Here is a 26,262-nt window from a genome sequence, read left to right as displayed (position 1 = left end):
TGAAATTGCAGTATGAAGTATACCTGGTTTAACATACTTATCAATCCTCAATCCAGGTATGTTGTCATATACTACCACGTCACTAGTATGAATGATTTTAGTGTTTAGTTACATACGTCCTATGGTATTTCTGGGATATTTCCTGGATCTTCGTCCGTGAAGGCAGACAGAATGTAACAGTTTCGCCTCCTTATCAATTTTCTGTTCTCTACAATAAATCATCCTGCCCACACATTCACTGTGCCACATTTGGCCTTGTTTTCATTTTCCTTTCAAATATGGACATACACTTTTCGCCAGTATTTACCAAGAACAAAAATAAATCCAGCACAGGAACAGAACCTTCGGTCCCTCCAAGCCTGCACCGACACAGATCCTCTATCTAAACTTGTCACCTATTTTCGAAGGATCTGTATCCCTCTGCTCCCGACCCATTAATGTATCTGTCTACATACATATAAAATGTCGCTAACGTGACCAATACTACCACCTCCGCTGGCATTGTGTTTCAGGCATCTGCCAGTCTTTGTGTAAAGAACTTTCTGAACATATCTCCCATAAACCTTTTCCCTCTCATCTTGAATTCCTGACCACTAGAAATTGAGTACCCATCTCTGGAAATAGGCGTCTTGCTATCCACCATGTCTATACCTCTCATAATTTTGTAGAACTCACTCAAGTCCCCCGAACTTTTGTCAGTCTAATGAAAATAATCCTAATCTACCAAACCTCTCTTCATAGCCAGTTCCATCCAATTGCAGGAAATATCCTGGTGAAACTGCTCTGCACCCTCTTCAAAGCATCCACATCCTTTTGGTAAGGTGGCGATCAGAACTGTACGAACTATTTGAAATATTGTCGAACCAAAGCCATAGACAACTGTAACATGACCTGCCATCTCTTGTACAAAATATACTCTAAAACAATCCCTCCTGTGGATGACAATTTAACTGGTCTGTACTTCACAACTTTCTCTTTTCTGCCCTTATTAAAATGGTGGAATGCAGGAAGCAAAGTATGCTGTATGCCAGCTTGACCACTCTATAGACCTACCCCTCGAAGGAACAGTGGATCTGAACATCCAGATCTCTATACATCAATTTTGCCCAGGGCTTTTTTTCCATTTACCACATAGTTCATTCTTGAATTGGATTCTCCAAAATGCATCATCTCACGTTTGCCCAGATTGAACTCTATTTGCCATTGCTCTGCACAACTCTCCGATCTATCTATTTTCCGCTGGATTCTCTGACAGTCCCCTTCACTTTCTGCTACTCCACCAATCGTAGTGCCATCTGCAAACTTATTAATCAGACCAACTTTACCTTCCTTTAGTTCATTTATGTATATCATAAACAATAGCAGTCCCAGCACTAAACCCTGTGAAACACCAGCCAGAACAGTCCTTCATTTTGAGAAACTCCCTTCCACTGTTACTCTGTGTCTGCTGCTGCCCAGCCTGTTCTCCATCCATTTAGCTCGTAGACCCTTGAACCCTTGCAATTACACGTTCTCCGTGAGCTTACCTCATCAAAAACCTTACCGAGGTCCATTATATAACATCTACAGCTTTTGCATGACTATCAATTTTCACTTCCACAAATAAACCTATTATGTTTGCGAAGATGTGACCTCCCCAGAACAAAGCCTGGGAAGGTCTTGTTTGGAGTCCGTCTGTGTCGTACTCTGGAATCAGACGGGTTTATTTCAAAGCAGAAATTTATAAAATGCCACATTGACTGACGGTCTACAAAGTGCATGCTCTTTTTTAAAAACACAATTGAATGCATTTGCAAATACGAATCTGCAAATTCAAATTCACCCCACAGATTTATGCGTGTATGCATGCAAGAAATGCGGAGTTTTTTTGCGCGGGGGTGGGGGAAGAGTGAGAGAGAGGGAGTGTGTGTATGTGTGTTTGTGTGTGAGAGAAAGAGAGAGAGAGAGTGTGTGTGTGTGTGCGCGCGCGCACATGTGCATGCAAGGGTGTCAGGTGTGTGTGTCCTCGTTAAGATACAGACAGATGTGGCAGATCCCTTTCCCCACACAGACGAACGCTCTGGTTTCAGAGCGTCCACACTCTGCAGCCTCTGCGCCATTTGTTGTTCATGTTACAGACCCAGAGACTGTCACTACAGGCCCCATGCTCCATCCAGAGTTGGGTCTCAAAATCCTCAGGTCTCACTGAATGTCTGGGGCAGCTCACAGCACACCCTCCAGCAAACCATCCCCAACACCTCCACTAAATTTTGAATAACAGGAGTCAATAAGAAGATTTTCATAGAGTGATAGAGTCACACAGATGTACAGCATGGAAACAAACGTTTTGGTCCAACCCATCCTTGCCGACCCGATATCCCAACTCAACCTAGCCCCAAGCCCTTAACCCTCCTGACCCTTTCTATTCACAACCCGATTCAAATGCCTCTTAAATGTTGCCATTGTACCAGCCTCCATCACTTCCTCCAGCAGATCATTCCATACACGTACTACACTGTGCGAAAAAGTTGCCCCTTAGGTCTCCTTCCCCTTTCACGCTCAATGTATGTCCTCTTTTTATGGACTCTCCGACCCCAGAGAAAATACTTTGTCTATTTACTCTATCCATGCCGGTCATATTTTGCAAAGCTCTATAAGGTCACCTCTCAGCTTCCGACGCAAGTTCGAAGCCTGCCCCTTTAAAATAATACTCGAGGGGCTTCCTCGTGCTACTGACCACACGATCAGCTGAGAGGGACAAACACAGGTGTTCAGTGGACAGCTTCAGACTAAGTTTCAAAGACGTGAGTCAAAACTGCTGAATCCCTCCTGTCCAACATGGATCATTAAACTATCAACCTTTTTTTTTCTTCCGTGTGTGGGAGTAATGCAAGAGCACTGCAGGATTGCACATATAACATGGAACATGGGACACACGGGGAAGTGAACAACAGCCCACAGACACCATTTTATTGTTTCTGAGATTCACATGTCAGCACTCGATACAATAGGGAGCCAAAACTCAAGGGCAGGGAAAGGTACGGAAGGACAGAAAAAAATCACATTAAAGATAGAAACAGATACTTAAGACAGCGATAGGCCATATTGGTGAAATATGGGGAAAAAGACAGGGCAGTGTGACTAACTGGGGAGCTCTGCAGACTATGCGAATGTATTGCTTCGAAAATGAACTATCTGCCCAGCGTGGAGAGCTGTGCAGACTGCACCAGTGCATTGCTTAGTAAGCTGAACTACCTACCCAGCATGGGGAGCTGTGCAGACTGTGCCAGTGTATTGCTCAGTAAGGTGGACTATCTGCCCAGTATGGGGAGCTGTGCAGGCCGTGCTAGTGTATTGCTCAGTAAGCTGAACTATCTGCCCAGCATGGAGAGCTGTGTAGACTATGCCAGTGTTTTTCAGCCTCAGTATTGACCGGGGATGGGATGTAGTCAGAGGGACGAAATGCAATCTGTAACCAGAACAGAACAGAACATAGTGACGTCAATGCTTTCAATATTTAAACAGCAAGGGCAGTGATAAAATTAATCATGTTTCACAGTTGCAACGAGACAGGTTAACATAGAGAACAATGAGTAAAACTGCCAGAAGCAAGGAGGGAGACAGTGAATTAACAAGTTCATTGATGCAGTTAGTAGTAGTTTGCAAAGTGAATATCTCGATTTAGAGTCTCAGCAGAAACAAAAACAGCGACAATGATAGTAGAGTCAATGAAAGGACAGCATTATAGTCAATCATGATTGATAAAATTAATGACTGAACATTGAGAATTACCAGGGACACCAACGAAAGCAAGGATTGGATAATAAAAGTATTGAATAATGTAAAGTGCATATTCTATCCGCCACCATAATGGGTTTCGATAATAATATGTAGAACGAAGCCAAACATCCCAATATAAACTCCTGTCCATTCTTGAGACATTCCAGCCTAATGTTCTCAGATTGTGAATCATTGTCGGAACATTCCAATATAATGTTCTCAGATTCTGACCCATTGTTCGAACATTCCAGTCTAATGTTCTCAGATTCTGACCCATTGTTGGAACATTCCAGTCACTTGTGCTCAGATTCTGATCGCTCAGCACTGCATCTCTTGAGCTGCCGATCCCTTTTAATGCAGTCGGTGGTGCTACCACTCATACTGTGGAATAGCACATTCAACGGAACCCATTTATCATTGAAAGTCGGAACCCCTCCACTGGGATGATTGCAATCCAGGGAGACTGGCATGAACCGCAGTCACTAAACAAAAAGGCTCAGTTAACCCCTTCCTTTCGTAACTTTTCCTATCCCAATAAAAGGGGACATTTACTCAGTCTGGGCGTAATAAATGGACGTTGCTTAGGGACAGACCATAAATCTTTCAATCTTCTTATTCTTTCTTCCGTGTATGTGTGAGTAGTGCAAGAACACTGCAGGACTGCATATATTACATACTGTTTATAAAGGGAGATAAAGCATAATAAACAGACCGGCTGCATAAGGTGACCAGTGGGGGCACTTCCATAGACAAAAAATCAGTGTTCACTATTTATTGACCATTGGCGTTGTGCACTGCTGCTCCTTATGATATCATTCAGAGTATTGAGACTGCTGCTCAGGAAAAGGAGAAGGTAATTCTGTCCCCATGTGTCTGATACAGAAGGACAGGAGGAGACCATTCAGCCTCTCGATCCTGTTACAGATGGACAGTGGGAGGCCATAAAGCCTCTCGGGTGTGTTTCAGAGGGACAGGAGGAGGCCACTCTGCTTCTTGAGCCTGTTATTCAGTAACTAACAGTTTTAAAATACTTATGGAGAAGAACAGCCCTGAAATAAATGGTAATGTTCTAAATTGAATCAGGCCAACTTTGAACGTTTTATATTGGCAATTTCAAAAGCTGCTTGGGAGAAGCTCGTGACAGGAAAGTGGGAGGCCATCACAAATGAGATTATAGGTTCTAGATAGAGTATCTTCCGGTTCATGAGCAATGCAAGGCTAGTCGGGAATGCTGGATGGCGAGCGGAATTGAGGTTCTGTTCAAGAAAAAGACGGAAGTATATGATAGGTACAGACAGGAGGGATCGAGTGAATCCAAAGAGGACTACCAGTGCTGTAGGCTATTACCCAAGAGGGAAATGAGGAGGGTAAATTGGGGGCATAAGTTATCTTTCGAAAATAAGGTAAGGGACAATCCAAAGAAATGCTACCAATACATTGAGGTCAAAAAAGTAACTAGGGAGAGGACAGGGCCCTTTGAAGATCAGAAACGTGACCTATGTGTGGAACTACAGGAGATTGGTGAGATACTACATAAATATTTTGCATCAGTATTTACTGTGGAGTAGGATATGGAAGGTAAAGAAATTGGGGAAATGAATGGTGATATCTTCAAAAGCGTCCATGTTACAGAAGATGAGGAGCTGGCCATCTTAAAATGCATTAAGGTACATAACTCCTTCTGACCTTTTATGTGACTCGTGGATCGGCACTTGGAAGTTAGTGTAATGAAAGGTACATATGTTAATCTGATCTTAGAGTAGGAGAAACTGCCGGCACAACATCAACAGGTCAAGGGCCTGTATTGTGCTGCACTGATCTGTGTTCTATGACCTGATCAGGCGTACCCCAGAATCTTATGGAAAGCTAGGGAAGTCATTGTTTGATATCTAGTTGAGATTTTCTTTTATCATAGACAGCCACAGGTAAGGTTGTGCCATTGTTTAAGAACAGGTGGTAAGGAAAAGTAAGGAAACTATAGACCGGTGGGCCTGATGTCATTGGTGGGTAAGTTGTTGCAGGGGATTCTGAGGGACAGGATTTACTTGTGTTTGGAAAGGTAAATTCTGATTAGCGATATTCAACATGACTTTGCATGCAGGAAATCTTGTCTCACTAATTTGATATAGTTTATTGAAGAAGTGAAGAATAAGATTGATGAAGGCACAAAAAATCGAACTGTGGAATAGAATATGGACTTTAATAAGGCATTCAAAAAGGTTCCACGTGGTAAACTGTTAAGCATGGTTAGATCACATGGAATACAGGGAGAGTTGTAGCTAATTCGCTCAAAGGTAAGAGATGAAGGTAATCTGGTGCGGCATATTTTATTTGGACTGGAGGCCTGTGACCAGCAGTGTACCACAAGGATCTAATGGATTTTGTCATTTATGTAAATGAGTTGGATGTGAATATTAGTAAGAATGGTTAGTGAGTTTACAGGTAACACCAAAATTGGTGAGGTAGTAGACTGTAAAGATGATTAACTCAGAGTAAAACAGGACCCTGATAAGATGTGCCAAAGTGCCGAGGAGTGGTTGATGGAATTAATGTCAGACAAACGGAAGGTGTTCATTTTTGTGAGCTAAATTGGGTCGGCACTTGTAGGCAGGATCCTGGGAAGTGTTTCCAAACACAGACAGCTAAATAGAAACTATAGAAACCCTGCAGTGTGGAAACAGGCCATTTGGCCCATTGAGTCCACACTGACCCTCCAGATAACATGCTGACCAACACACCCATACGTTACCCAATGACTGTACATTTCCCTTATACAATTCACCGAACCTGCATTTCCCTTGGTACTTAGGGGTAGTTTAGTGAGGCCAGTGAACCTATCCTGTGCATTTTTAGACTGTGGGAGGAAAACCAAGCACCCGAAGGAAACCCACACAAACACGTGGAGAAAAAGCAAACACCACATAAAGAATGACCAAAGGGTAGAATCGAACGCAGGTCATTGGTTCGAAGGCAGTATTGCGAGCCACGTTACCACCTAACGACCATTGGGATGAGTGACTTATTTCTCCCATTTTCTCTGGATCTGTCACATCTGTTCAGATGATGATGAATTTCAGCGTGGTGCCTCTGTCAAGCCCTCCTTAACCTTCACCCCAGAATTCACATTCTAATGGACAGGGCCTTAAGCTGTGACTGACACATTGCCTGCAGAGCTGCCCTCACCCCTTCTCCTCCTATCCAGATCAAGTGTTCCATTAATACTACAGCATGCAAGATAATTGCTGATTAAAAATAAAACAAAAAAGCTGCATACATTGGAGATCGGTAACCAATACTGTTCTGATGAAGACTCCCCAGATTTGAAACATTGACTCTGCTCTCTTCTGACAAAGGATTGTGAGAAAGTGACAACTGCAAATGCAGTGAATTCTAAAGTGAATTCCTGATGAAGAGTTTATGACTGAAACATAGTCTTTCCTGCTCCTTGGATTCTGCCTGACCTGCTGTGCTCTTCGGGGGCCACACTTTTGGACTTTTTCCTTCAGATGCAACCAGACCTGTTGAAGTTTTCCTGCAAATTCTTTGTATATAATTTCCTGTTTATAACATAAACAAAGATTTCCCTGCAGCATTGTCTTCCATGCACATCTTCCACCAATGTTTGCTTCTTCTTCTTTGTTCTAAGCTGCAGTCAAACTGTTTCTGTATAAACTGAGCACTGTAGTCAGATGAATGGTAGATCCAGCGAGATTTGTCTTGATGCCTTTCTCAATGTTACAAAATCTTGCTGCAATGTGTTCGACAAATACATGGATGAGAAAGGCTGAGATGGATATAGGCCAAGTACAGGGATATGGAGTCAATGTGGACTGACATTATGGTCGGAATGGACCAGTTCTGGCTGAAGGGCCTTTCTCCGTGCAGTAGGATTGTACGACTGGAAATGAAAGTAGTTTGGGATATAGACAAGCCCGCGGGGGGGGGGGGGGGGTGGGAGGGGGTGTGCAGGGGGTTTGAGAAACAATGTCATGGAAAGATATGTTCACAGGTTTCAGAATTCTGAATGTAGACATGTAGATCGCATCTGACAACATAAGCCAACATTACCAGGAATGATGGGTGAATGGAATATTGGTGTGAGTTCAGATGATGGAGAGTTTTGGATTAGGATTTGTTCTGCAGCTTTGTATGTGGGAGTGGGGTGAGCAGAGTCTTTGACTCCGCGGTGAATCTAATTTCTCTCAGTGTCATTTTAATTGAATGACAGAGCGATTGTTTGTATGAGACTGAACTAGTTTCCTGGTGCTATCTTATCGAATTCACCTCATTCACTATCCGCCCCACCCCAAGGTGTTCCTGTCATTCAATTCCAGCCTGATTCTCCCACTCAGCAGGTTTGGAGGTATTCACCATCGCTGTAAATCTCTGGATATTCCGTGATCCCTAGCACTGATGCCAAAAATAAACGCCAGTGGGCAAATAATTGAGCTTTCTCAGTTCGGAGATGCCCTGCCGAGATGAGGCGGAGCATGGCAGATAAGACAATAGATAATAGACAATAAACAATAGGTGCAGGAGCAGGCCATTCGGCCCTTCGAGCTTGCACCAACATTCATTATGATCATAGCTGATCATCCACAATCAGTATCCTGTTCCTGCCTAATCCCCGTAACCCTAGATTCAAACATCTTTAAGAACTCTATCCATCCATAAGGGGAAATTACAGCGCGGGTTTGTCGACAGGGGCATTGATGTCCTGGTGGATGGGCTAGTAGAAAGGGTGGCCATTCTCTTCTCAAAGGTAGCCACACCTGCAGACCCACCAAGCATGGTCTGAGCTCTACCACCCAGCTCAGTGCAGTATCTGTGGTCTGAAGAAATGTCCAGCGATGCAGGACAAGCATCAATAACCTTCCCCAATCTGTCAGGATAAGGGTCATTGTATTCTCTCTGCTCCCTCACATTCGCTGTATATCTGTTATAGCACCTACCTCAGAACAAGGCTCATACTCCAACATTCTCACTGCTGTATGCAGCATATTCCTCTCCTCTCTCTAGCCTTTGTGATACCCCAACTCATTTATAGAATGCTCTGGAGAATGCTGATTATGGAATGTTCCAGATAAAGTTCCAAACAATTCCCGGTTTCAGGAGGATGACAGTGCCCCGGTGTGGAAAGCATGAGGGGAAGGAACAGTGTGTTTTTAAAAATTAGAATTACATGCAGACGAAATTGAAATCCATCATGAGGCCATTCCTTCCTTCAAATGTGCTCTAACCTTTAATAAGATCGGAAGTGATCTAACTGTCTCCTGAGCACCATGTTATAGGAACTTTCTGTCATTCAGCCCCCGGCGTCCTGTCACTGACCAGACGACACTCAAGCATTTTTATCCTGGGTTTCTTCAAGCATGTGTTCCTTAGGCATTTCCCATCGGGACGGACTCTACTACCAATATGTCCCATCAGCTTTCTACTTTCATGCAATAGTAGGCATCCTTCACACAGACCAATCAGAAATATACTGTTATTTAATAGTTGTCGATATCTAAACACAATTATTATTCAAGTTATTTTGTTTGTGTCACCTTATTGCATTCAGCTCAAGATAGCATCTAAACACTTCCTTCCAGCAAAGAATATTTTTATCCTTAGCTGGTAGCTTGACCATTACCTGAATTGTACCTTTTTCCTTGTTATGAAAGTTTCTCTTGCCCTTTGTCTGTGAGTGCTTCTGTCTGAAACAGTTACACAGGCTCCCACTCAGTTGGTTGGACGGCTGGTTTGTGATGCAGAGGGAAGCCAATAGCGCAGGTACAATTTCCCACATTGACAGAGGTCACCATGGAGGGGACGTTCTCGGAAACTCCAGGGCTCAACTCCACTCTCCTGCTAATCCCTCATATCCCTCAATTCGCTGATATGTCAAAATCCAATCCAGCCCATCTGTAAAAACAATCAGTGGCCCAGCCTTCACAACTCTCTGATTTAGTTAAATTCAGACTTCACGACCTTCTGAAAGAAGACATTTCTTTGTATCTCAGTTTCAAATCGATATTCCTTATTCTGTCTCTGAGTTCGAGACTCTGCCCAGGTGTGGAAACACATTCTCAGCATCTACCTTGTGAAGCCCCCTCTGTATCCTTTACGTTTCCGTAATATCACGCTCATTCATTTCAAGCACAATGAATAATCGCCTCACCATTTTAGATGTATTCAATAATTCAACCCTTCCATCCAGGAACCTGCGTACTGTATCAATCTAGTTACTTGCTGCAACACCACGCTGACTTTATGTTTCATACGCAGGAACACTCCAATCCCTTTTTACTGATCCTTTGTTGGGAGTCTTCTTCATTAAATAACGGCCTGACTTTTGGTTCGCAGTGTCATCCTCAAACTCGGATGTATATTGCATTAAGCTCCCGCCGTCCGGCTGTCAGAATAGACTGTAAATAACTGATGCCATCGGACTGTTATTTGTGATACTCCAGTAGATATGTCTTTATCATAACGATCCATTAATCCTGACTATCCAATTTCTATGTGTTGACCACCCGTCATCCCATGCTAATACATTGTCCGTAACACTATGAGCTTCTGTCTTCTGTAAGAACCTTTATTTTGTGATACGTTGTGGAAGATCTCTGGAAAGCCACATGCCTACCAGTTCCCCTTTATCAAGTCCGCATGTTAAATTTTCAGGGATCTTAGGAAAACTTTGGAGACAATATATAGTTTCACATTCAAAAAAACCACGCTGACCCTGCGTGAAGTTTTTCTAAATGCCCTTCAATTCTTTCCTTAATAATAGACTCTCGCAGATTCCCAGTAATAAAGGTTAGGCTAAATGTTTCCTGCCCTCTGTCTCATTGCTTTCTTGAAGACAGGCGCCACGTTGGAGGTTCTCCAGTTTCGCTGGAATACTCCTGAAATCTAGAGAGTTACGGAATCTTTCACACAGTAGCACCAGTCATTCCGTAATCACTTAAAAAAAACAACTACGAATTACTGCTGACCGGTCTACCCTTACTCTTGTCCGTTTGTCAAAAAACCTTGTTCCTTTTGTTAGAGACAGTTCAGAAACTTGCCTCATATTAACATTTTGTTTATGTCATTGACATGCTTACAGTGCCTTCCCTTGTGAGGAACAAGGCAAAGTACTGCTGTAATTTTTGCCTGTTCACTGTAGCCAGTTCCACAGTCACATCCTCCAAATGACCTCAATATACTTTCCAGACTTCATTTCTACCTAAGTTCACACATTCATTTTGAAGTTTTTATATATACACAGAAAATTTTGTGATGCTTGTTTGTATATTTCTTGCTAATTTACTTACATCATATCTTTTGTTCCCCTTTTCTCACTTTCTAGATTCATACAGTCACATCACACACAAACAGACCCTTTGGTCCAACTTGTCCATGCTTAACTAAACTAGTCCCATCTGCTTTCACGTGTCCCATATGCCTCAAAACGTTTCCCATTTATATATTTGACCAAATGTCTTTTAAATGTTGCAGCTGTACTTTCATCTATCACTCTTCATCTTGCAGTTCATTCCATACACACATCATCCTTAATGTGAAAACGTTGCACCATTGGCCCTTTTAAATCTTCTCCATTTCCCCTTAAAGGGATGTATTCTATGTTTGAACTCCCCACCACCACCCCCAATCCCGCCACTCCTCTCCAGTGGAAGATACCTTGGCTCTCCATCCAATCTATGCCTCTCGTGATTTTATAAACTTTTATAACGTCACTTTTCAACCTTCTCCACTCCATCTAATACTAACTTCAAGAACAAGCACTTGATCGTAAGCACTGCAAATTTGAAATAATATTCAAACTGACAGGTAAACAACACAGACAAAACTTTATACTGTGATTTGTTTTTTTTTCTCTCCAAGGAACAATGCTAAGACAGCGTGAAACCCTTACCAGTACCATTAGGAAGTCAGACACTTGAATTCCTTTGTAGAAACAGGGTGATGATCCCTACACTGAAAGCGTATCTTTGGCCAAATCCGTAGTTAGAAGGGGAATTCTGATACCACACGGTAAGCATGCAGATACCTTTAGCAGAGTGAGATGAAGGCTGAGTATACTTGTTGAAATTTGGATCACAGTGTGAATTCAGTACAAAAGAGGAGGTATTTTCAATAAGGTTTATTCCAAGAAGGAAACTTTCCAGAATGAGATGAGAGTGGGAGGTGCAAAACAACATGAATGGAGAGGTCGAGTCACACTTAGACCAGAGGCAAAGTGACAGCACAAAACACAGCTTGATGCTAGTGCAGGGAATGTAAACCTGATCAAAAAGCCTCAGAGAGGAACCATCATGTGAGAGAATGTGCTCTGTAATTGGAGAGGGATAACCTGGAATCAGGAAGAGGAGATGAGCAAGGAAGAGGATGCAGCAGCAATGGCAGGGGTATCTGGAGGTAATTCAGGATGCACAGCTGAAATTCATGCCCAGCATCTGGGCACACACAATGCTCGTTAATTTGCGAATGAATACTATCCTTCACAGATTTCGTCAACCACGGGCAGTTCATCTTCTTCGGAGTCCTTTTTGAACAGAAACAATAATTGCTGAGTGTTATGGGATATCTGCTTGAATGTCTACTCCTGTATGTCCACTGCCCTTCCTCTGGGTTTATTTCCACATCCCTCTTCAGACCAGATGAGAGACAGAAATCCTCAATTTAAATGTTTGGTTCTTTTAAATCAGGAGGAACTTCTGCATGTGGCTGAATACACGATCTGCGGATGCTGACTCCATTCTCCCAGTTTCTCCATCTCTGTTGTTTCTGTTTGATGATGTCACATTCCAGTGAACTGCCTCTGACGTGATCTCCTTTTTCTTCAAACCAGAAATCCCCTAACTCTGGTGGACAAGTCCTTCAGCTGTCACTGTCCCATCGCCCACAGTGTCGTCCTCACTCCGTCCCCTTCTTCCCAGAACAATGATATATCTCCCCTTGTCATCACTTCCTACTGCTCTCGAATCCACATTCGTGGAATCATCCTCTGCCACTTCCACCATCTCCAGCAGGACTACACCATCAAACACATCTTCCCCTCCCGTCCACTGTCAGTATTACATGGGGACCATTCCTTCTGTGACATCCCCATCACCCTGAACACTTCCCCACTCCCCCCATGACACCTTCCCATGCAATTGCAGAAAGTGCAACACTTGCCCAACCACCTCTTTACTCCTCACTGTCCAAGGCTCCAGTCGCAACTTGCAGGTGAAGCACCATTTCACTTTACACTTTCAATCCAGTCTCCTGTCATTGCTGCTGACAATGCAGTTTCCTTTACACTGGGGAGACCAAACAGAGACTGTTTTAAGGAACACTTCCACTCTATCTGTAGGAATAATTCTGACCTTCCCATTGCTTCCCATTCCAGTAACTTACGTTGCTCTCATGCTGACTTTTCGGTCCTGATCTGCTGTAATGTTCCGAGGAAGCACAACCCAAGCTGGAGTAACACCTCCTTTTATACTTTGGTACATTTCAGCCTGAAGGAATACATATTCATTCCCATGATTTCACAGCCTACCCCCATTACGTCTGTTTTCCAATTTTCATGCATTGTGCTGGCTTGTCTGTGACTTGTTTATCTTGCACTCAATTGAGAGAACTTATTTCTCCCATTTATACTTTAATTTACACCCATTTTATATCTGTTTCCCTTTCACCTGGCATTGCATCTCCACATGCTCTGTTTCCCATCGTCCCTCGTCCACTTTTGTCAAGGGATTAAAGAGTTCTTTTCAGTTCTCAATAAGGGTCATGCAGGGCTTGAAACACTACCTCTGTTTCTCTGTCTCCACAGATGCTGCAAGACACGCTGAATTTCTCCAGCAATTTCTGGTTTTGAACAGCTTTAAAGACGTGTGTCAAAGCTGCCCAAATGCCCTGTCCAACATGAAGCACCATACACTGAGAAGTGAACAATAACGCAAGATGTAGAAATTCATTGTTTCTGAAACGACGTAAGACTGGCATCATTGCCGCTACAGAGAGCTTAATGAAGACCATGAAGAGAAACAAAGGGAAACACATTCAGTTTAAACACCGAAGGTGGCATGACTGAACGGGAAATGATTCAGATGAATGTTAGAATTAGAATTTCTATAGTGTGGCAACAGGCCCTTTGGCCCAACAAGTTCACAGCGATTCTCTGACGATTTAATCAAACAGACCCATTTACATATCTTACATTTATCTCTGACTAATGGACATAACTGAACACTATGGGCAATTTAACCAGGCCAATGCACCTAAGCTGCACATCTTTGGACAGTGGGTGGAAACCGAAGCACCTGGAACAAACCCACTCAGACATGGGGAGAATGTGCAAACTCCACATAGTCAGTCGCCGGAAGATGGAATTGAATCTGGGCCCGTAGTGTTGTGAGGCAGCAGCGCTAACCACGGACCCCTGGTGCTGCCCGGCGGGGCAAGTTTAGGGGTTTTGAGAATCATGACAATTAAGAGGTGTGACACCATGGACAAACGCTCAGAAGAATGAGAATACTTATATGGAAGTGTTACCACATCAGTAACCAGAGTAGGTCATGGGGTGATGGGTGAATGGGTCTCGGTGTGAACTAGGGGACAGATAGCAGTATTGCAATGCAGAAATTGAAGCTCAAAACTGGAAGTTTATGTGGTACTTTCGATCACAGCTGGACAGAAGGCGAAATGTATTGAATCACAATCTGCAACATTTTGCCCAGGATAATCCCTCAGTCTGTCATTTACATTAAGCTGATCGATGTTTCAGAGATGAGTTGGTGAATGTACCAGCGGCAGAACCATATGTAACTAAAAATGATGACAATCCATTTAAAGCTACTGCACTTGACCACTGTACTTACATTCCAAACAGCAGGACTGATATCTGAGAGAGAGGGCGAAATGAATATAACACAACCAGATCAGATATAAGCTCTACAGTTCTGCCACATCCAGTCAGAAATGCAGTTGAACTATGAAACAACTGACAATAAAAGAGGATTCCACAAATATTATTTAAAAACAAGATTGTTCAATGGGAGTACGGCGTCAGTGGTTCAGTCATCATTTATTGCTCAGTTATTAGTTTAGAGTCAACTACTTTGCTGTGGGACTGGAGTTACATGTGTCCAGAGCAGGTGTGGATGGTAATTCCCTTCCAAAAAAAGCATCCGTGAACCAAATGTGTTTCTCCTACAATCAGAAATTGATTCATGATCATCATTACACACTTAATTCCAAACATTTGTTGGATTTGAATTCCACCATCTACTGAAACATGATTCGATCTTAGGTCACCAGAATATTACTGGGGTTGTTAGACTAACATCTCAGCAGTTATTGCTGAGGCTATTGCTCTACCATTCCTCAAAAAAATGGAGCCTTCCTGTACATCAGTGTAAAAGACAAGGATGCAGTGTCTACACCATCCTCAGCCAGAAATATTGCTTGAATAATGCCCACATAATCACAGATGCCAGTCTTCAACCAATTCGGTTTTCCACACGTGACATGAAGAAACAGTTGAATGCAGTCGATACGACAAAGCAATGGGCCCTGACACCATTCCTGCAATAGAACAGAAGACTTGTGCTGCACACCAAGCCGTGTCACTGGGCACGCTGTTTCATTCCAGCTCCAACTCTGACATCTCCCTGGCAATGTGGAAGATTACTCAACTATATCCGATCCCTTAAGAGGGGAATAATTACAATCTGACCAATTACCACCCCCTCAGTCCTATCACGACAGTAAAATTGGTGAGAGTTCTTCCTGACAGAGCTGTCAAGTAGTACAGAAATAATCAGCTCAGTGCGGTTTCTCATAGTTCCCCATGTGGAGATGGTGCCGTTGTGGAATTGTCACTGGACTACTAATCCAGACCAGGTAAAAGCTTTGGCAGCTGGTAGAAGTTAGAAACAATTAATAAAATATCGAGATGTAAAATCTGGTGCCTGTAATATAGACCTTGAAGCCCATGTCAATTGTCAACATAAATTTGCTTCCCCAGTGCACTTTCAGGAAGTGAATCTCCCGTGATTTCCTGGTCTGGCCTAAACGTGACTCCAGATACACAGATATGCAGTAACCTCTTCAATGGTCTCCGAAACTGCCAAGCAAAGCCGTTGTATCAAACTGTTCCAAGATCTTAAAGGTTAAACCTGGATAGAACCCCGGGAACCAGCCTCTGTATTGGAAAAGAGAACGGGATTTACAGTCCTGTCGACCCTGCAGGGACCTCTTTCCTGAAATCTGAGAGTTTCTAACAACATTTACAGAGCTTTCCCACAGACTGCACAGAAACATCGGGAAAGCAGTAGGTCATATAACACATTGAACCTTCCCCACTCTACGTTTTGACCAAACATCTCTTCAATTCACTTTTCCCAAACACTGTATTCTCTATATCCATTGAACTGATTGACTATCGGGAATAAAAAAAAGAAGTAGGAATTTCGGTCCATCAATTTTGCTCTCCCTTTCAATATAATGATGGCTGACCATGTATTCCCACACCAAACTCCTGCTTCAACTTCATCCCTTTAGTGTCTAGAAATCCTTATTTATATTCAGTGCCTTTGCTTCCACAGCCTTATGTGGCAGAGAATTCCCCAGGTTAACCAGCCTCTGAGTGCAGACATTTATTCTCATTTCAATGCAGAGTGACCTGTTTGCATCCAATACTGTGGACCCCTTGTTTGAGACGTTCCAGCCAGGGGAATTATCACCCCTGCTGACAACCTGTCTCGCCATGACAGAGTTTTATATATTACACGAGATCTCCACTCATTTCCTAAACCCCATGGAATACAGGCCCAGTCGCCCCAAACTCTGCTGCCACAACAAGCCTGTCATCCCAGAGATCAGTCTGGTTATCCATCGCTGCTTTCCCTCAATGTCAGGTTTATCCTATATTAGGTAAGGAGATCAAATGTGCACACAATACTGCACAATTTTCGAGATGGGGATTCACCGAGGCCCTGTACAGCTACAGTAAGACACCCTTACACCTGGACTCAAGTCCCCTGGAAATGAAGGTCAGCATACTAATTATCTTCCTATCTGCTTTCTGTTGCTGCTCTCTGTGACTGGTGTACAAAGAGATTGAGATCCTTTTCAATGATACAGCTCCCCACTTGGTGTCTCTATGTACAGTGGGCATGTGTCAATCTCAATTCAAGTATTGACTTCTGGTTTCAGAATTCACTGCCCTGCATTGACCTCAGAGTTTGGTGAAGAAATCAACTAATGTATACACAGAAGTACTTTCATACAGCAATAGGCTTACATCAGTTCTTTTTGAAATGTTAGCCTGTTATTCTATATTTCCAAACAATGTGCTCAATGTCACGTCTACCCACATTGTTCTTCACCTGACAGGTATTTATCCATTTCCTCCAATTGCTCAATCACCTTTGAACTTCTTTACATCCTGACCACCTACTCACAATCTCAATTTGGGGCCAGCAGCAGATTTGGAAAGAGTACATTGAATACCCTTGAACAAATGTTTGATAAGCTTTCTGAATAGTTGGGTTGCAAACACAAATTCTTGGATTATCATACTAGTCATTGCTTTCCACTCCAAAATATATAGAACTGTTTTGCTGATTCACGTTTTCCTTTCAACTCTCCCATTCTCCACCCATACCAGTAAATTAGATCTAGCTGTTACACACTGTTATGGGCCAGGACAGACCTCCTCAAATAATTTCAAGGAAGGAGCGCAAACCCAACATTTACTCATTGATTGAAGCAGGTGTAAGGTGGATATTCCAGAAGTGACGCGGCTGAATGAAACACATACAGAAGAGGATAGCAGACAGAATAACTTAACCATCTGGAAAACCAAAAAATTTTCCCAATTGAATGATGTTGTTCCAAGTACTTGAAACAATCCACATTAACACACCATGGCAAAAACAAAAGGAAAAATAAACCCCAGGTTCTTACAGGAGAGATGTCAGAGTGAGGGCGAATCAGACTGGGTCTGCTTCTTTGAGTCTGGTAGCTTCACGACTGGCTGCCTGCTTTCAGCAAACAGCAAGACTGTGAAAAATCAAGCCAAACAAACCAAAGCAGAGGGTCTGCGCTGGGAGAACTGGCCACTTCCCTTTCCTCAGAACAGAAGAACAGAAGGACTAGGATCAAGAGTAGGCCGTCTGGCCATTCGAACATGCTCTGCCATTTAATAGTATCATGGCTGACCTATTCGGACACTCAGATCCACTTACCCACGCTCGCACCGTATCCTTCATTTACTTCATTCTTCAAAATACCTTAGCTTTAAAAGCATCAACTACCGCACTGAGCAGGCAATTCCATAGAATTAGAACACTCTGGATGAAGAAGTTCGTTCTCAATTCAATTAAAAGCTACTTCCTTCACTTGCCAGTGGAAACATCGTCTCTACTTGTATGTTATTCATTCTCTTCATTATTCTATATGTTTCGATTAGGTCCGAACCCCATCCTTCTGAATTTCAATGATTATCATCCCAGTATACCCAGTCTCTCCTCATAAACCAACTCTTTCAACTCCGGATTCAACCCAATGAAACTCCTCTGCACCCCATCCAGTGCCAGTACATTCTTTCTCAAGTAAGGCGGCTTAATCTTCATAAAATACTCCAGGTGTCGCCACACCATCACCCTGTACAGCTGCAAAATATCTTACCTGCTTTTAAATCCAATTCCTTCAGCAATGAAGGACAACATACCATTTGCCTTCCTCAGTACTTGCTGTACTGCAGACCAAACTTATGTGTTTCATGAACATGGATACGCAGGTCCCTCTGCAGAGCAGCATACTGCAACGTTTTACCATTCAAGTAATACTGGTACTCCTAACAAATAGATGAATTCACATTTGCTTACATTGTATTCCATCTGCCAGACGTTTGCCTACTTACTCAAAGTATCTGTGTTCCTCTAAAACGTTTCACAGATCTTTGCACACTTCACGCTGCCACTCATCTTCGTGTCATCTGTAAACTTTGACAAACTCCGTATGCTCCCAACACCACATCATCTCTATAAATTGTAAATAATTGCAGCCCCAACACTGATCCCTGAAGCACGCCACTAGTCACTGATTTCCAGATATGAATAGCACTCATTTAGGCTCGCCCTTTGCTTCCTGTTAGTCAACCAATCTTCTATCCATACTAATACTTTACTCATAACGCCTTTATCTTATGCAGCAGCCTATTGTGTGGCACCTGTCGAACACCTTTTGGGAACCTAGATATATCACATCCACTGAAGCCTCATTGTCTACCTTGCTCATAATGTCTTCATAAATTTCCGAAACACTGCCCTTCAGGAACCCATGTTGTGTCTGCGCAATGGGCCGATTTCTATCAAAATGTCTTGCTATTTCTCCCTTGATAATACACTCAAGCATCTTACCCACTGTACAGATTAAACTAACTGGTCTGTAGTCCCCCATCTTTTATCTACCAGCCTTTTTAACCAGTGACGTCTCATTTGCTGTTTTCCAATCAGCTGGAACTGCCCCAAAGTTCAGCAAATATTTAGAAAATTACCACAATTGAACTTGATATTACCTCCGCTATCTTCTTAGTACCCTGGAACTCATTTCATCAGGGTTTTGTCTTCCTTTAGATCCATTAGCTTACCCAACACTACCTCCACCGTAGTAATGATTGTAAGCATGTCCTTTCCTACCCACATCTCTTTGTCAATTACTGGCATGTTATTAGTGTCCTCCATTAGGATGATCGATGCAAAATACCTGCTCAATGCCTCGGCCAATTCATCCTATCCTATAACTAAATTTTCCATCTCGTCCTCTAAATGCCCAACATTTACGTTAACCACTCATTTTCATTTTATATATTTAGGGAATCATCTGCAACCTCTTTTCATATTCTGTGCTCTTTTTTTTTCTCTTGTGTTCTATCCTACTTTTCTTTATAGCTCTTATCGTGGCTTTCTGTTGAGTAGTAATGATTTTCCAATCTTCTAGGTTCCTGCTTTGCTTGGCCGCTTTGCATGACTTCTCTTTAAACTTGGTAGCCTCGCTTATTGCTTAGACACCCGATGCAGATTACCCTTTTCCTAGAGTCTTTCCTTTTCACTGAATATACTTTTTGTAAGGACTTTGAAGAATTCCTTTGAAATCGTCCACTGCTCGCCAATTCTCACCATAAAGTATTTGTTACTAGTCAACTTTAGCCTTGTCCTCCCTCATTCTTTTGTAGTCTCCCTCGTTTAAGCACAGGACCCGAGTATTTAATTTTATCTTCACACTCTCGAACTGTATTTTAAATTTAGCCATACTGTGATCATGCCTTCCAAGTTGAATTCTAACTATGAGGTCATTAATTATTCCTGTCTTATTACACAGGACCAGATCTAGCATAGCTTGCTCCTTATTGTACGTGCTTTTATTTTAGAGCAGTCAAACCCAGACATTTCGGATTCACTGCTTTTAAGACACCTTTGAAAAAAAACAAGGACAGCATGACCTTGTTAAAGGTGTAGCATTTTCACAACATTAGACTTGGGACTTCATCAAAAAGTTTCTGAAAATTCCAATTCACTGCATCTATTGCTTCACCATAATTTATTTCCCAGTCGGTTTCTCAAATATGATTCACCTTTAATAATTTGACATTGATCTGATTCATGTTCATTACTTTCAAATTAATTTAATTCTCAAAGTTCCCTGGCAAAGCATTCATTCTAATAGACTGTTGTATTGTCCTGACTGCTTCTTTGGTGCTAAGCAGACTGTAATTCCCTGCTTTCTCCCTGCCTCCTTTAGAAATATTGGGGTTATACTTGCTGCTCTCAAATCTGTCAAAATCATCAGGAATTTGGAAGACAGCAAGCAAAGTATCCATTATTCCCATGGACACCTCCTTTAGGAATCAGGGCTAAAGATTATCAGGCCGTGGGGATTTATGAGATTTCCATTCTCTAGATTTGGACTGCAAGGATGCTACAATTATCTTCTCCAACATTTTATCTTAATATATTGCATTTTGAGAAGCTTTTACGTTTCACGCTTGTTTAATGCACTCTTCCGAAACCTAAAACTTCCTGTCTTAAGCTGTTCAATGATTGACCTTCCACAGCCATACAATCACAGAAGCATAGCCTGTGTAGCATCAAAATTACAGCATTATCTATATTATTCCAACTTTACTGCAACAGTCCCATAGCCATGAATGGTTTGACATTTCAAGTGCTCGTCCAGATACCTTTTAACGGCTGTGAGATTACCCGTGATAGCTCACCAACACACCCCCCCCCCCCCCCCCACCACCCCTCAGGAAGTGCAATCCAGACCACATCACCCTCTGGGTGAAGAACAATCCATGAATCCTCTCTAAACCTTAAATCCTTCCTTTCAAACGTGTGCTCCCCTCTTCTTGGCCCTTTGACTGAAAGGAGCAGCTGCTGTCTATCCACCCTGTCCATGCCCCTCGTAATCTTATCCATCTGAATCATGTCCCCCTCAGCCTTCTCTACTCCAAAGTAAACAAATGGAGCTTATGAAACCTCTCTCCATAACTGATATGCTCCATCCTTGGGGGCATCCTGGTGAATCTCTGTACTCCCTCCAGAATAATCAAATCCTTCCTGTAATTTAGGTGCCAGAACCCTCAAATTTTGTTCCATCTTGGCCTAACCGAAGTGTTACATAGCTCTTATAATCTGTGCCTCGATGAGTAAATGCTATGCCTACTGTTTCCAATGATTTCTTATGCAACCTTTTATCTTTCCCCGTTATATTCACGGATATGTGGAGAAGCACCCTCTGAGCTTCCTGGTGTGCTGCCATTCATTGCATACTCTCCTGTCTGGTTCCTTCCTCCAAAGTGCATCACCTCATATTTATCAGGGTTGTATCCTATCTCTGCCATTGATCCACCCATCTGACCATTCCATCTGTATCTTCTTGTAACATAAGAACTTACTCCTCACTGCCAAACACCCAGCCAATATTTGTGTCAAACACAGACTTATTTATCACGTTGCAACTCCCCATCCACATTCACCCCTACATCATTTGTAAATACCACAAATAATAAGGGTGACAGTACTGATCATTGTGGTACATCAGGTGACACAAACAGCCTTCTACCTCCACCTATTTGTTTTGCAAAATTTTCTCTAACACTGATCTGAAACACCCCGGTCAATAGTTCCCTGCTCTATCTCTACCACCCTTTCTATAAAGGGTGTTCTCCAGTCTTCGGGCCCTCACTTGTGACCAGATTCTATTTAAACATTAGCATCAGTGCCTTTTATTCCTTGTCTCCAACAGCAGCCTGAGATGTAACTGATCTAGACCTGGGGATTGGTCCAGTTTTATACCAGCCAAAACCATCAATCCCTGCTCACATCTTACATCAATCTGTTCAAGAGCTTCCTGTCCATCTTCTTGAATTCTGTACCTGCCTCCGGCTTTTCCCATGTAAACAGACGTGATGTTCTCCTCCAACAATCAATCAGCTTTCTCCACTTTCAAACACAGATTCCCGCCTTGATCTCAGACCAATTTTCCTCAGCAGGCCATTGTACTATCTGAGAGATTAATCAGGAGAATGCCCATTTAGTATATGTGATCAGTATATTTTACTTAGATCAAGACATCAAAATTGTACAGGTACAATCCAGGTACAGTCTCACCAACCCTCTGTGTTACTAATGCAGAATGTCTTTACTTCGAGTAGGAGCAAATCACTGCAGAAGCTGAATCTGTACTGAAACCAGCACATGCTAGAGATCACAGTTAGTCCTGATGAAGGGCTTATGCTCGAAACGTCGAATTCTCTATTCCTGAGATGCTGCCTGGTCTGCTGTGCTTTGACTAGCAACACATTTTCAGCTGTTATCACAGTTAGTCAGACAGCATCGTAAAGAGAGAGCAAGCTGATACTTTGATTACAGCTGATTCTTCATCGGCTGTATTCAGATTCTCTTTAAAGGGAAAGGGGCGCAGCACTGACACCTGTGGCACACCAGCGTACACCGTACACACAAACAACCTTCTACCACTACTTATGTTCTCCAATAGTTTGTCTAATGCTTACCTTCCCCTGTTTCCATATGTTCCTCCCAATGCACTTTGCTTTAATGTTTTCTGATAACTTACTGTGTGTGTTAATTAAAAGTCCTCCTGAATATCTGATTGCACCACGTTCACTGATTCGCCATTGTTTACATCTACAAGAGATATCTTCAAGTATAAAATTGTAAATTATAACTTCCCTTTCATAAATGCAGAACAACTCACATGAAATTTGCTATTACTTACTCAGTGTCCAATAAGATCTTCCTTACAATAAGTTGCAACAGATTCCCTACTGTGGATGACAACTAACTGGACAGATGTCCTCCACTATCCCATTCCTTCCCTTTGTTAATAATTTTAATGCATTTATTACCTTCTGAAGCGAATACAGAAAAATACAGTGGTCCCTATTGCAATCAATACGTGTATTGCTGTTTTCTCTGAAATTTCAGTTTGAATTGTATCTGGTCTGTCGGAATTTTCAATCCTCATCCCACTTCTGTTTTCAAATACTACCTCATAACTGTATATGATGACTTTACTCTTTCGTTACAAAGGTCCCATGACGACCTCGTTTTTCTGGGAGATTTTCTGGATCTTCCACTTTGAAGACCGACTCAATGTCACTGTTTCGTCTCCTTGTCATTTTTCTGTTCTCTACAATAAGTAATCGTATCCACACATTCGCTGTGCCACATTTGATCTTGGTTTCATTTTCCTTTCAAGTATCAACAGAAGCTTTTCGCTAGTATTTACAAATAACAAAGAAAATCACAGCACAGAAACTGGCCCGTCACACCCCCAAGCCTGTGTCAATCTAGATCCTCTATCTTTACCTGTCGCCTATTTTCTAAGGTTCTGTATCTCTCTGTTCTCCGCGCATTCACGTATCTGTCTGGATACGTATTAAATGATGCTTTCGTCCCCGCCTCGACCATCTCCACTGGCAACGCATCCCAGCACAATAACCCTCTGTGCAAAGAACTTTTCGAGCATATCCCCAATAAATTATTCCCCTTTCATCATGAATTCTAGATCCCTAGTAACTGACTCCCCCATTCTGATAATAAGCTTCTAGATAGCCACCATGTTTACACCTCTCATGATTTTGTAAACCTCAATCAAGTCCTCGCTCATCCTCCGTCTTTCTAATAAAAATAATCCTAATCCATCAAACCTCTCTTTATATATCGTTCTCTCCATCCTCAGTAACATTCTGGTGAAAATCCTCTGCCCTCTTTCCAAAGCATCCAGAACCTTTCAGTAATGTGGCAACCAGAACTGTCCGGAATATTCTGAATGTGGCCGAACCAATGTCCTATACAACTGTAATATGGCCTGCCTACTCTTGTACGAAATAGATTCCAACTTCTCCACTTCTACAATTGTTAGAATGCATGAAGGAAAGTATGCTGTATGCCTTTTTGATCATTCTATCGACCTGCCACTTTCAGCGAGCCATGGACCTGAACACCCAGATCTCTCTGTACATCAATTTTCCCAGGGCTTTTTCCAGTTACTGGATAATTCATTCTCGAATTGGATCTTTCGAAATGCATCTCCCCACATCTGCCCTTTCTCCACCAAACTCTCCAATCTATCTAAATTCTGCTGTGTTCTCTGACAGTCCCCTCAATTTTCTGCTACTCTACCAATCTCAGTATCATCTGCAAACTTGCTAATCAGACCATCTATACCTTCCTTCAGATCATATAAGTATATCACAACAAAGAGTGGTCTCAGCACTCAGCACTGTGTGGGAAACACCACACAGAACAGTTCTCCATTTTGAGAAACTCCCTTCTATTACTACTCTCTGTCTCCTGTTGGCCAGCCAGTTCTCTATGCATCTAGTTAGGACACCCCGGACCCCTGCGACTTCACTTTCTCCATCAGTCTATCTCATCTAACGCCTTACTGAAGTCCATGTATATGACATCTACAACCCTTTCTCCACTATCAACTTTGGTATTCCTCAAATAATTCTATTATGTTTGCTAAGATGTGACCTTCCCTGCACAAATCATGGAAGGTCTTGTGTGGAGTCCGACTTGTATTACCCTGGAGTGATACTGGATTTATTTCCAAAGCAGGACTTTATAAAATGCCACACTGATTGGCTGCGTACAAATTGAATGTTGTTTTGAACAAAATACAATCTATCCAAAAATTAAAATCTGCAAACGCAAATTAGCACCTCCAGATTTATTGGTGCGTCTGTGCGAGAGATGCGGTATATGTGCGTGGGCGTGGGGCGGGGCGGGGGGGTAGAGGGTGGCGTGCGAGTGAGAGAGAGAGGATGTGTATGTTTGTTTCCATGTGTGTGAGCGAAAAGGGTGTGTGTATGTTTAGGGATGAGAATGAGAGCCTGTACTCAAGTTAAGACACAGACAGATTTGGCAGATCCTTGTCCCCACACACACCCAGTCCGTGGTTTCAGAGCTTCTATGCTCTGCAGCCTCTGCTCCATTTGTTGTTCATGTTAAAGACCCTGATGCTGTAACTACAGTCCCCATGCTCCATCCTCAGTTGGGTCACCAAATCCTCTGGTCTCCCTGAATGTCTGAGGTAGCTCACAACACAACCTCCAGCAAACCATCCCAGCCCCTCCACTAACTGTTCAATAACAGGAGACAATCAGACTTCCCTCCACTAAAAGTGAGATAGCTACTCCTTTATAATTATAATTCAGGGTCCTCCTCGTGTTTCTGACCACGTGATCAGCTGAGAGGGACAAACACAGGCGTTCAGTGGACAGGCACAGAACACGTTTTAAAGACATGAGTCAAAGATGCTGAAACTCCCTGTCCAATATGGAGCACAACTTGGGACACACCGGGAAGTGAGCAACAACCCGAAACACAACCCCTGTCCATGGAGCACCACATGGGACACACCAGCAAGTGAACAACGGCCCAGCCCACACACTGCTGTACAACAAGGAGCACGACGTGGGACACACCGGGAAGTGAACAGCTGCCTGCACACAACCCTTTTCCATGGAGTAACACATGGGACACAGCGGGGAGTGAACAATAGCCTGACACATACCATTACATTATTTCTGAACTTCGTGATGCCAGCATTCGATACAATACACAACCAAAAACCAAGGCCAGAGAAACATACAGATGGACAGAGACATTCACATTGAAGATAGAAACGGACAATTAAGACAAAAACAGCATGTTGTTGAAATATGAAGAAAAAAAAAACAAGAAGAGTGGGCCTATCCAGGAGCAGTGAGACCTTGGCGGTTTCAAATCACAAGAATGAGAACATTGAATAAATACATTGCCAGATCAACAGACAAAATTGTATCCACTAAATTCTAAATCTGCCTCACAGAACAAACGCAGAAACTATAAACTTGGCAAGTAGACAACCCCAGCATGGCAGACTATCCCAGTGAATTGCTCAGTAAACTGGACCTATCTGCCCAGCATGAGAGCTGTG

The sequence above is a fragment of the Hemiscyllium ocellatum genome, unplaced genomic scaffold (assembly GCF_020745735.1).
Source record: "Hemiscyllium ocellatum isolate sHemOce1 unplaced genomic scaffold, sHemOce1.pat.X.cur. scaffold_234_pat_ctg1, whole genome shotgun sequence".
NCBI classification, from domain to species: Eukaryota; Metazoa; Chordata; class Chondrichthyes; order Orectolobiformes; family Hemiscylliidae; genus Hemiscyllium; species Hemiscyllium ocellatum.
Note: the sequence above shows the minus strand (reverse complement) of the source record.